This window comes from Pongo pygmaeus, chromosome 16 (genome assembly GCF_028885625.2).
Source record: "Pongo pygmaeus isolate AG05252 chromosome 16, NHGRI_mPonPyg2-v2.0_pri, whole genome shotgun sequence".
Lineage (NCBI taxonomy): Eukaryota > Metazoa > Chordata > Mammalia > Primates > Hominidae > Pongo > Pongo pygmaeus.
In genome coordinates, this window is record NC_072389.2 from 50,756,666 (window position 1) to 50,770,476 (window position 13,811).

Genomic DNA, 13,811 nt, shown 5'->3' on the forward strand with positions numbered 1-13,811 from the left:
TTGAACTCTTCCCCCAAAGAGGGAGCACCAGAGCTTCTTTGCTGTCATCTTGCCTGAGAAACTTCCTTGCACTGGGGCTACTGAGTCAACAATATTCTTCATAAAAATAATTTTCCTTTGGGAGGCTGAGGCTGGTGGATCACTTGAGGCCAGGAGTTTGAGACCAGCCTGGCCAACATGGTGAAACCCTGTCTCTATAAAAAATACAAAAATTAGCCAGGTGTAGTGACAGGTGCCTGTAATCCCAGCTGCTCAGGAGATTGAACCTGGGAGGCGGAGGTTGCAGTGAGCCAAGATCGTGCCATTGCACTCCAGCCTGGGTGACAGAGTACGCCTCCGTCTCAAAAAAAAAAGAAAGAATTTTGTAAGAATATTCATAGGTACTCACCGTTTCTCTTAGGTAAAGAGCTGAGAGTGGAATTCCTGGGTTATGGGATAGATATATGTTTAACTTGGTAGGAAATTGCTAACTTTTCAAAGTGTTTATATCGTTTTACACCTCCATTAGGAAAGTATGAGTGATCATTCCTCACCTCACCAACATTTGGTATTGTCAGGTGGGTTTTTTTTTCATTTAATTTTGGTGAATTCTAATTTATCTGTTTTATTGTTGTTGTTGTTGTTGTTGCTGCTGCTGGTGTTTTTGATATTGTATCTTAGAAATTGTTGGCTAATCCAAAGTCACGAAGATTCACACCTGTGTTTTCTCCTAAGCATTTTATAGCTTTATCTCTTACATTTAGGTGTGTGATCCCCTTTGAGTTAACTTTTGTAGATGATGTGAAGAAATGGTCCAAACTGATTCTTTTGCATGTGGATATCCAGATGTCTCAGCACCATTTGTTGTAAAGACTGTTCTTTCCTTACTGAGTTGCTTTGATCCCTTTGTGGAAAATCAGTTGACCATAAATGTATGGATTTATTTCTGGACTCTCAATTCTATTGATGTATGTGCCTATCCTTATGCATAGTTTTAATTGTGGTAATTCATTGTAGTCTTAATTGTGGCAATTCATCATAGTCTTAATTTGTATTTAATTGTATTTTCCTGATGACTAATAATTGCTAGAAAGTTCCTTCTTACCCATGCCAGTCAATCCCTTTCCGCATCCCCATTCCCCCAGAGCTAGCCATTGTTTTGATTAGTTTCCACTGTAAATGAGTTTTAACCTGTTCTAGATCATTATATAAAAGGAATCACACAGTGTACACTTTTTAGTGTGGACTTCTTTCACTCAGCATGTTTTTGAGATTTATCCATGTGTGGTGTATATTATAGTTTGTTCCTTTCAGAAGAAATTTTTACCACAAAGATTTTCAAATTTATCTCAACTTATTTCTTTTTATTTAATTTGTATATGAAAAATTTTAGGCTATTTTTTACATTTCTCATCCAATTGCAGATTATTTTCAATTTACAATTATAGGTTTGCCCAGTTTTGGATCTCTAATGTTTTGCTTATTTCTGGTTTTTGTCAAGCCCATGCACTTGACTTCTGCTAGTCCCTTGAAGGCTGTACCAGAGTCAAGGGCCATTTTCTTCCTTTTAAAGCTCATATACATTGCCATCTTTTTATTAGCTGACCTAAGTGTATATTTATCCAAACATCTAATTTATTCCAGCTTTAGATCTTCTTGCATCTGAATTATTAAAATACACATTTAGTTTACAATACCTACCAGTATTTATCAAAATTTACTGAGATTATTCATGGTATTTAGGGGGAAACACTATCTAAAAAGGACCCATGATTGATTATTTGTTTATTTATTTATTTAGTGCACTTGATTTTGCAGATAAGTCTGGAAGTGTTAGTTGCAAAGATATGCATTTACTTCTCTGGTTACAAGAAAGAATATAAATGCACAAACGGGAGCAGCGTGAAGAAGAGGCGATGACCCCTAGACCGACCAAAGCCCACGCTCCGCTGCCCAGCACCTATGTCCCACCACCGTCGCTGCCACCATGCCTGAGAGAAAGGCTGAAGGGGATGCTGAAGGAGAGAAAGCCAAGGTTAAGTAGGAACCGCAGAGAAGATCCATGGGTTGTCTGCTAAACCTGCTCCTCCAAAGCCAGAGCCGAAGCCCAAAAAGGCCTCTGCAAAGAAGAGAGAGAAGGTACCTAAAGAGAAAACGGGAAAAGCTGATGCTGGCAAGGAGGGGAATAACCCTGCAGAAAATGGAGATGCCAAAACAGACTAGGCACAGAAAGCTGAAGGTGCTGGAGATGCCAAGTGAAGTGTGTGCATTTTTGATAACTGTGTACTTCTGGTGACTGTACAGTTTGAAATACTATTTTTTAATCAAGTTTTATAAAAATGCAGATTTTATTTAGCTTTTTTTTTTTTTTTTTTTTTTTTTTAAGCTATGTTGTTAGTACACAGAATACTTCATTGTTGTTTTGGGGGGAAGGGCCATATGTCACTAATAGCCCCTGAAGCTGGACTGATGTGGGGAAAACACCTTTTCCTTCTGGTTTTGAGAGACCTCCTCTTGGGTCCCAGGAAGAGAGATTCCCTGACTTTGATACACATGGCTACCTTGGTACAAAAGCCTTGTGGTATGGAAAAACAAATTCGTTTTTTATGTCCTCTTCTCTCTTTCTACCTTTCAGAATAGACTTAAATCCCTTAAACCCAGACATCTTCTGGGACCTGACCCCCAATAATTGGTTACCAGTGTGTCAGGCATTCTGGACTTTGCCCTCAAAAGAGCAGTGGTTCCTGTTTCTAGGTTGTGGATCTTCAGATAAATTCTGTCATTTTCATTTCACTTCCTGAAAGCCAGGGTTGGTTCATGAAAAGCTATGAAACAGCACGCTAAATGTGAAATGTCAACCCTCACTAAACTTTCCCGGTTCAGAGCATCAGACGAAGACTTCACTGGATTTTATAGTGGCTTTCTGATTTTTGGTAGTCCATTGAAGAAGGGAGTTTGAAAGTTATCGTATACTGTTAACGATTGTCTGCCCATGTCCTGCCCAAAATACCATGATTCTTTATGGAAATTATCTTTAATAAAGCTGGATACAGTTTGGCTTGGGAAAAAAAAATGCACAAAGAAGGCAAAGTGAGCTTGCACTGTATGAAGAATAACTTTCAAGCGGTCTGCAGATAGATCCCATTTGAAAGTCAATCCCCCTTTCCCTCACTCCTGCACTGCCAACAACTGAAGTTGCTGAAGAAGAGTGAGTTTGTGGGATAGCCAGTCTCCTCACCTTTTCCACCTTCGTTCTTGAATTCTTTGTCTCCTCTGGCTCCTGTCTTTTTTGTCTTTCTTTTTTTTTTTTTTTTTCACCAAAATAATACCTGCCTTGGGCAAAATTATCAAATCAACTCCCCTGCCAGCACTCCCTTTGCTGCCTGATTCTCTTCCTTTATTCCTCTGTGCAAGCCTCCTTATGCTAAAGCTCCAACCCTCAGGGTTCAACCAGACAAACAAAACCAGCCAGAAGTATACATTAAGAGAGTTTTTGCACAGAATTGGCTTATGTGATGGTGGCAGCTGGCAAGACACCCTAGAAGAGCAGGCCTGGTCTCTTAGACACCAGCTGAAGCTGTTAGCTACAGATAAATTTCTTCTTCTGCAGAGAAGCCTTAGTTCTGCAATTAAAAACTTTCAACTGATTGAATCAGGCCCACTCAGATTATTTAGAATAATCTCTCTTATGTAAAGTCAACTGATTATGGATTTAATTCACATCAACAAATTACCTTCATTGAAACACCTAAATTAGTGTTTGATTGAATAACAGGGGACTGTAGTCTAGCCAAATTGACACATAAAGCTGACCATCACACTCTGTTTCCTATAGGAGTTGGCTTTCACATACTGGCTCAACTGGTAACTAAAATGTAGCTGATAGAAGCTGCATGCTCAGGAGTATTTTTGTTTTATGAAGAAATCTTAAAGAAACAATATGAAATAAAAATAGCGAAGGTATGTGTGGGGTGGGGTACCTATTCAAAAGGCAAGAACTGGTCACAGGCATGGTCACCCTTTCTCATTGTCCCCTCCATCTCCTGAAATATCAGCCATTCTGAATCTTTTATTTTATCTCTACATAGTCCTCTACCACCCCCACCAATGTACACACCCAACAACCCTTCACCAGCACCTCTAGGTTTCCTCCCATGAGAACACCTTGAGATCTACACCTAACATCTACTTTTAGGCTTCCCCCATCTTCTCAGCCCTGTGCATATATTTAGGGACCATATTTATCTCCCATATTTAATTTATCTCCTGTGGAAGTCTTTACAAAGATCAAATTATTCATTTATTCATCCATCAAATATATGTCTAGGGCATTGGCAGGTGGTGCACATAAAATAAACAGATTCACTTCCTCTGTGTCCTGGGCTTGTTTCATTCTGACCCTCTGTGCTAGAAGCCCAGGACACAGAGGAAGAAGCAGTGTGTTCTGATTGAGGGACTTCAGGAAGCTGAATAGAGTCCATCAGCTGGGACTTGAAGGTTAAGAAGGATTTTGATGGATGGAGAAGAGCATTTCAGGTTAAGTGGACTATATGAACAAATGCAAGGAGTCCTGAAGATGAAGGCATAATTCAGAGCCTGCTCCTGGGTTTGGATGCAGGATGTAGCTGGTTGAAGAGTCACATTTAGGGCACCAGGTTTTCACCAGCCTCACTTCATTTAAGTGAGGCTGAAGCCTACTGATAATTAGAAGACACTAAGGCTTAGGACAGATTTAGAAGAAGTGGTTGAAAAGATAGAATGTCAGAGAATACAATACCCAAAAGTCAAGGGAGGATGTTGTAAATTGTGTTGGTGCCATAGAGAGAGATCTTATGTCTTGTGACTCAGTGCTCAGCTTTCTGTCTTGTTGGGCTGCCCTGTTTGAGTCTTTTGGCTAGAGAGAGCAGGCTTTTCATGGTGTTTTTTCTGCCCCATACACAGTGACACAAGCTTCTCCAGCACACAATCCACAAAATCTTTTTTCTTTTTCTTTTTTTTTTTACTTATTTATTTATTTTTTGAGACAGGGTCTTGCGCTGTTGCCCATGCTAGAGTGCAGTGTTGCAATCATAGCTCACTGCAGACTTGAACTCATGGATTCAAGCAATTTTCCTGCCTCAGCCTCCCAAGCAGCTGGGACTACAGGTGTGTGCCACCATGCCTGGCCAATTTTTAAATGTTTGGTAGAGACACGAATCTTGCTATGTTGCCCAGGCTCAGGATATCTTTTTAAAGTTTTTTCCTTTTATCTTTTTTTTGCAGGGGGAAGGCAGAGTCTCACTCTGTCACCCAGGTTAGAGTGCAGTGGTGGGATCACAGCTCACTGCAGCCGTGACCTCCTGGGCTCAAGTGATCTTCCCACCTCAGCCTCCTGAGTAGCTGGGACTACAGGTGAATGCCACCGTGCCCAGCCACATTTTTTTTCTTTTAGTAAGAGACAAGGACTTGCTATGTTGCCCAGGCTGGTCTTGAACTCCTGGGCTCAAGTGGATCTGCCTGCCTCAGCCTCCCAAAGTGCTCGAATTACAGGTGTGAAATACTGTACCCAGCCTTTAAAGTTTTTAATCAATTTTTTGAGGTATCCTTTACCTGCAATCAAATGTACTCATTTCAAGGGTACAGTGCAATGAATTTTTTATTTTTATTTTTTTGAGATGGAGTCTCGAACTGCCACCCAGGCTGCAGTGCAGTGGTGCTATCTCGGCTCACTGCAAGCTCCACCTCCCAGGTTCATGCCATTCTCCTGCCTCAGCCTCCCGAGTAGCTGGGACTACAGGTGCCCGCCACCACATCCAGCTAATGTTTTGTATTTTTAGTAGAGACGGGATTTCACCATGTTAGCCAGGATGGTTTCGATCTCCTGACCTTGTGGTCCTCCCGCCTCAGCCTCCCAAAGTGCTACAGGCGTGAGCCACCGCCCCCAACTTTTTTTTTTTCTTTTTTTTTTTTAGAGACAGAGTCTCACTGTGTCACTCAGGCTGGAGTGCGGGGGCACGATCATAATTCATTGCAGCCTTGAACTCCTGGGCTCAAGTGATCTTCCCACCTCAGCCTCCTGAGTATCTAGGACTACAGGCATGTGCCACCATGCCCGACTAATTGTTTTTTTTTTTTTTCTGTAGAGATCAGGGTCTCACTGCATTGCTCAGGCCACTCTTGAATTCCTGGTTGCAAGTGATCCTCCTTCCACGGCCTCCCTTCTGGAACTATAGGGGTAAGCTAGCATGCCCAGCCTTGAACTTTGAAAAATACATGTAGTTATGTAACTATCATCATAAGATACAGAACTTTTTCATCATCAAAAAGTTTTCTTTTTTTTTTTTCTTTTCTGAGACAGAGTCTCACTCTGTCCTCCAGGCTGCAGTGCAATGGTGCAATCTTGACTCACTGCAACCTCCGTCTCCTGGGTTCAAGCGATTCTCCTACCTCAGCCTCCTGAGTAGCTGGGATTACAGGCACACACCACTAGGCCTAGCTAATTTTTGTATTTTTTAGTAGAGACAGAGTTTCACCATGTTGGCCAGGCTGGTCTGGATCTCTTGATCTCAAATGATCCACCTGCCTTGGCCTCCCAAAGTGCTGGGGTTACAGGCGTGAGCCACCACGCCTGGCCAAAAAGTTTTCTTATTTAAGATGTTAATATTACTCACAGTGAACTACAGATTCAATGTGATCCCTATCAAAATCCTAACAATGGCTGGGCATGGTGGCTCACCCCTGTGATCCCAACAGTTTGGGAGGCTGAAGAAGGAGGATTGCTTGAGGCCAGGAGTTCAATACCAACCTGGGCAACACAGTGAGACCCCCCCAGCAGCTCTCAAAAAAAAAAAATCTAAAAACATTTCTTGCAGAAATAGGAAAATACATCCTAAGATTCATAAGGAGGCCGGGTGCGGTGGCTCACGCCTGTAATCCCAGCACTTTGGGAGGCCGAGGTGGGCTGATCACCTGAGGTTGGGGGTTCAAATCCAGCCTGACCAATATGGAAGAACCCCGTCTGTACTAAAAATACAAAATTAGCCAGGCGTGGTGGCGCATGTCTGTAATCTCAGCTACTCTGGAGGCTGGGGCAGGAGAATCACTTGAACCCGGGAGGCGGAGGTTGCGGTGAGCCGAGATTGTGCCATTGCACTCCAGCCTGGGCAACAAGATGGAAACTTCGTCTCAAAAAAAAAAAAAAAAAAAAAAGATTCATAAGGAATCTCCAGGGACCCCAAATCTCCAAAACAATCTTGAAAAAGAAGAACAAAGTTGGACTTCTTACACTTTCCAGCTTCAAAACTTACTACAAAGCTATAATAATCAAAATAGTGTGGTTCTGGCATAAAGAAGGACATATGGATCAGTGGATTCAGAAATAAACCTTCAAAAATATGGTCAAATGATTTTTGACAGGAGTGTCAAGACCATTCAGTAAGGAAAGGATAGTCTTTTTCAACAAATGATGTTGGGAAAATTGGATATTCACATGCAAAAAAAAAAAGAATTTGGAACTTTACCTTACACCATATACAAAAAGCAAATCAAAATGGATTACAGACCTGCATATGAGAACTAAAACTATAAAACTCAGATGAAAACATAGGGGAAAAGTTTTGTGGAATTATTTTAGCAATGATTTATTAGCTATAACTCCAAAAGGATAGGCAACAAAAGAAAAAAGATAAATTAGATTCCATCAAAATTAAAAACTTGTACATCAAAGGACACTATGAACAGATTATAAAGGCAACCCAGGGAAGGGAGAAAATACGTGCTAGCTAATCATAGCTCTGATAAGTCATTGATATCTAGAATATATAAAGAAGAAATATGCTTCAACAACAACAAAAAACCAAACAACCCAATTTTTAAAGTCAGGCAAAGGACTTGAATAGGCATTTCTTTAAAGGAGATATACAAATGGCCAATAAGCACATGAAAAGTTGCTTAACATCACTAATTATTAGGCAAATGCAAATCAAAACCACAAGGACACCTGGCCCGGTGCCATGTGCCTGTAGAGTCTGGCTACTAGGGAGGCTGAGGCAGGAGGATCCTTTGAGCCCAGGAGTTTGAGGAGTGGGTGATAACTGCACCTGTGAATAGCCACTATATTCCAGCCTGGACAACATTGCAAGATCCTATCTATTTAAAAAATCTGCATACAAGGAGTTACTACTTTCCACTTTACACCCATTAGAATGGCTATTATACACACACACACACACACACCTAGAAGCGTTGGCAAGATGTGGAAAAATTGGAACCTTCGTGCATTGGTGGGAATGTAAAAACATGCAACTACGCTGGGTATGGTGGTTCATGCCTGTGATCCCAGCACTTTGGGAGGCGGAGGTGGGCTGAACACTTGAAGTTAGGAGTTCGTGACCAGCCTGGCCAACATGGTAAAACCATGTCTGTACTGAAAATACAAAAATTAGCTGGGTGTGGTGGCGCATGCCTCTAGTCCCAGCTACTTGGGAGGCGGAAGCAGGAGAATCACTTGAACTCGGGAGTCAAAGGTTGCAGTGAGCCAAGACCGTGCCACTGCACTCCAGTCTGGGCGACAGGGCAAGACTCCATCTAAAAAAAAACCAAAAAAAACAAAACAACAGTAAAAACAACAAAAACCATGCAACTGCTATGGAAGACGGTGTGGTGTTTCTTCAAAAAATTAAACATAAAATTACCATATGATCCAGCCTTTCTACTTCTGATTATAGACCTCCAAAAAAGTGAAAGCAAAAACTTGAACAGATAGTTGTACATCCATATTCATAGCAGCAGCATTCGCAATAATCAAAAGAAGGAAGCAACCCAAGTGCCCATAGGTGGATGAATAAACACTATGTGTATACATATAGTGGAATATTATTCAGCCTTAAAACGGAAGAAGATTCTAATGCATGTTACAACATGGATGAAACTTGAAGACATTATGCCAAGTGAAACAAGACAATCACAAAAGGGCTGGGTATGGTGGCTCATGCCTGTAATCCCAGCACTTTAAGAGGCTGAGGCAGGAGGATCATGTAAGCCCAGGAGTTTGAGACCAGCCTGGGCAACATAGTGAGACCCATACACAAGAAAATTAGCCAGGCATGGTGGCATGTACCTGTAATCCCAGCAACTCCAGGAGGCTGAGGTGGGAGGATCACAGAAGCCCAGGAAGTCAGCAGGGCAATGAGCCATAATTGTGCCACTGCACTCCAACCTGGGTGACAGAGCAAGACCCAGTCTCAAAAACAAAAGAAAGAAAGAAAGAAATATGTTTAACTTTTATAACAATATAATGACTAGGAATATTTATTTATAGCACAGGAAATGTGGAGGAAGGAATAGAGAGAGAAATACTGCATTATGAAAGGGACATTGGCAATCCCATAGTCCCAGTAACAAATCTAGACTTAAAATTTGGTTAATATAGAGAATATGGTATAAGCAGGGAGGACTAGCAATTTCTCCTTAAGTTTTTCCTGTGGGTTCATCTTCCCATTCCTTGCCATCTTCCTCCCCTTAAATAAAAGGGAGGAAGGGAGGAAGGAAAAGGGCAAGGAAACAGAAGATGCACCAACAACTCCCAAAACTGGAGAAGGTTTGGGCAAATAGTACTTGAAAGAAAGATAACTCAGTTGGGTGCAGTTGCTCATGCCTGTAATCCTAGCACTTTGGGAGGCTAAGGTGGAAGGATCACTTGAAGCTAGGAGTTCAAGACCAGCCTAGGCAACAAGGTGAGACCCCCCTGTTGTTGTTTTTTTTCTACCAGTTTTTTTTTTTTTTTTTAAAAGAAAGAAAACTCTAAACAGTTGAGATACCTAGTTATTTGGAATAATTGTTGGTGGTGACAATCCTGAGTTGTTTCTTATTTCTGACACACCAGAAATGTGAATCCTATTGTAGGTTCAAGTGACTTTGAAGGAGTCCTTGCTGAGGCATATAGGGCCATCCTATTGGGAGAGAACTGGGCTCCAAACAGCCAGGGGCTTCTCCTGATAACGCCAATGGGGCAGGCCATGCTGATTCTCTTTCTTCCTTCTCTCTCATCTCATCTCTCTCTTCTCTTTGCTGCTCAGCAGCTATCTTGCTATCTTGTTCCAACTGTGTCTTTTTTTCTGTCTTACCTTTTCTCTTTCCCAATCTTCCAGTATACTTCTGTCAGTGAAATGAATGTTCATGTTTTTTAATGTAATTTTTAAAAGCAAACACCCACTGATTCTGTAGCAAGACTGCTAGTTGCTTTCCAGCCATCAATACTCCCCATCTTTCCAATGTTTTACCTGTGTTGGTGGCTGTTCAGTGAAAGACTGCATCTCTTAGCCTTTCTTGCAACTAAGACTAGCACGTGACTAAGTTCTGGTCTTTGGGATTTGAGTGGGGGTGATACATGCAGTTCCAAGTCATGGCACGGAGATGTGTCCTCTCTTTCCAATCCTTCTCCAACCTGCTTCCTGACATGGGGATGTGCTGGGGCCCTCTGGGACCATACAGATGAGGCCAGTACCCAAAGGGTGACAGAGCTACAAGCTACCAGGACCCCATGTCCCTGTGTGAACAGATAGACTTCTGCCTTATTTGAACCATTGTTACCTTGATCTTTGTTACAGCAGCTGAATATGTACTCTAATACAGATCCTACCATGGGCAAGAGACTGGATTAGGCAATAAACATCTAAAGATGAGTGAAATCTTGACAGTGCAAATCCTGAAAGAGTTTGAAATTGTCCCAATTGTCTCAGAGAACTAATATTTATGGTTTTTGAACAAATGTAGGAATTGATTCTCCCTGGTCTTAAGACTTGAAACTTACATTTGTCTTACCTCAGTTCCTTCCTCAGGAAACTGACCCTCAGGCAGAGAACTGAAACTCATGAGATCACCACATCCAGACAATGAGGTGCCAGTCCCCCTCATCCATCGTGATTGCTCCCTAATTCCTTTTTTCCCCAACTTCCCCGCTTCATAAACCTCCCAATTTTAGTTGGTCAGGGAGACATATCTGAGACTTATCTCCCATTCTCCTCTGCTGCAGCACCCAATTAAAGCCTCTTCCCTGGCACTACTCATTGTCTCAGTGATTAACATTCCATACAGTGAGCAACAGGACCTAGACCGAACCCCTGGCGTTTCTGTAACAAGTTCACAACCAAGTGGGAGACATAGCCACAAACTTAGTAACTGTAATACAGGGTTAGACTATGGAAATGACTTTATTGGAGATATAAACAAAGGCTGGTGGGAGACATTAATTCTGGTTGTAGTGGTAATAAGAAAGACTTCCTACATGAGGCAATATATGACTTGGGATTTGGACAGTGAATTCTGATAATGAAAGAGGATAAATAGGGCACTCTGGGAAGAAGGAACAGTACGTGTAAAGGTGCGAAGATATAGAAGTGCACATTGTATCTAGAAAATAACCATCAGAACAGGCAGAATATCAGTGAATGTCGAGGAACAATAGTCCAACTAGGTAGGGACCAGATTGTGATGGCCCTTGAATGTCATATTAGGGAATTTGGGGCCAGGCACATTGGCTCACGCCTGTAATCCTAGCACTTTGGGAGGCTGAGGTGGGTGGATCACTTGAGGTCAGGAGTTCGAGACCAGCCTGGCCAACATGGTGAAACCCCTGACTCTACTAAAAATTATAAAAATTAGCCTGGTGTGGCGACGGGGACCTGTAATCCCAGCTACTTGAGTGTCAGCTCTGTGTCCCCATCCAAGTCTCCATGTCAAATTGTAATCCCCATGTGTTGAAGGTGGGACCTGGTGGGAGGCAATTTGATGTGGGTGGTTTCTAATGGTTTAGCACCATCCCCCAGTGCTGTCTCATGATAGAGTTCTCATGAGACCTGATGGTTTAAAAGTGTGTGGCAGTTCCCCGCTTGTTCTCTCCCTTCTGCCCTGCCATGTTAAGACTTGCCTGCTTCCTCTTCACCTTCTGCCATGATTATAAGTTTCCTGAGGCTAGCCATGCTTCCTGTTAAGCCTGCAGTACTGTGAGCCAATTAAATTTCTTTTCTTCATAAATTACTCAGTCTCAGGTAGTTCTTTATAGCAGTGTGAAAATGGACTAGTACAAAGATGAAATATGAAAGCCAGAGGGTCTCCTAGGCAGGAAATAAGTAGACTCTCAAATCTTGAAGTCAGATGGCAGCAAAAGTTGAAAAGGCCCAGGACTAAAACAGGAGCTAAACTTGCTCCATAGAAGAGTGAATTGGTGGCCAGGCGTGGTAGCTCATGCTTGTAATCCCAGCACTTTGGGAGGCCGAGGCAGGTGGATCACGAGGTCAGGAGGTCCAGACCATCCTGGCCAACATAGTGAAACCCCGTCTCTACTAAAAATACAAAAATTAGCTGGGTGTGGTGGTGGGCACCTGTAATCCCAGCTACTTGGGAGGTTGAGGCAGGAGAATCGCTTGAACCTGGGAGGCAGAGGTTGCAGTGAGCCGAGATTGCGCTACTGCACTGCAGCCTAGGAAACAGAGCAAGACTCCGTCTCAAAAAAAAGAAGAGTGAATTGGCAGGGCACTGTGGGTGGCTCACACCTGTAATCCAAGCACGTTGGGAAGCTGAGGCAGGTGGATGCCTTGAGCTTAGGAGCTCAAGACCAGCCTGGGCAACATGGCGAAACCCCATCTCTACAAAAAATAAGCTGGGCATGGCAGTGTGCACCTGTAGTCCCAGCTACTTGGGAGGCTGAGATGGGAGGTTCACCTGAACCTGGGAGGTCGAGGCTGCAGTGAGCCACGATAGTGGCAGAGTGAGATCCTGTCTCAAAAAATTAAAAAAATACATAGAAGAGTGAATCCTCAGCCATGCCAAGTGTGTTACATCAATATCAGTGTCTTTACTGGGAGGGAGTGGGATCCTGAGACTTGAGATGGAAAAATCCAGGTTGATAAACTTGAAAATCTTGAATCCTCAGATTCCCCTGGACCCTCTCGGTCTGAAGAAGCAGCTCAGTCCTTCCTGTGAAAGGCTGATGATCCCACTTTACTTAAAACGATGTAGATGGTTAGGCCTAGCTTCTGCGGGAGAGTGGTTGGTTGTGAGGGTCGCAAGATGGGAATTCTCCCGGAATGTAAAAATATCTCACTGTTGTTGAAAGTTCCCAAAGACCTGGAAGATCCAGAGGTGTTTCAGGCCTAGACACAGCTGCTGGAAGTCACATATGGCCCAGAAGGGTCACAGATCCCTTACACTGAGCAGGTGAGTAAGGCCATGCTTGAGTTGAAGGCTCTGAAATCTTCAGACCTCACTGAGGTCGTGGTTTATGGCTCCTATTTGTACAAGCTCTGGACCAAGTGGATGCTGCAGTCCGTGGCTGAGTGGTTCCAGCTTGGTTTAAACTCTGCTCCAGCCTGATGAATTAAGGAAAAACCATCTGTTTTGGGGTCTCTGCACTTGCTCTGACTCCAGTTGTGAATATCTTTTTTGAATGTTGCTCATTTAAGAATAAAATTTTAAATAGTTTTAAATAAATTGTAAATAGTTTTAAAAAATGACATAGAGACCTTTGCCTTGCATCATCCCCATAATGCATAAGACCACATCCATCCATTCCCATAATCAACTCTCATTTCCCCACCTGGCCACCAGACTAATGCTAGGATCAGGGAACACTGTACCCTAGCACCTCCCTTAGCTGCTAAGGGAAACATGGATCACAGACTAAAAGAGCTGCAGGATATAGCTAGTATGTATTGGCAGGAGCTGGGAGTGAATATATGGAACTGGATTCTAAGGAGGCTGGATCAGTGGAGATGAAGAATTTATGGATAAGGGAGCACTCTTCCATAACACAGGATTTAACACCTTGGGAAATAGTGTTAACTTGCTGCCAAGAT

The 13,811-nt window shown here is 42.7% G+C and overlaps 1 protein-coding gene and 1 pseudogene across 7 annotated transcripts in view; both read left to right on the plus strand.

The window, feature by feature from the left end:
* Positions 1-2,317, plus strand: part of LOC129013931 (non-histone chromosomal protein HMG-17-like) — a 33,297-nt pseudogene extending 30,980 nt beyond the window's left edge.
* Positions 1-13,811, plus strand: part of BLOC1S6 (biogenesis of lysosomal organelles complex 1 subunit 6) — a 77,091-nt gene that overhangs the window by 23,933 nt on the left and 39,347 nt on the right. The gene's annotated exons all lie outside the window — the stretch shown is intronic.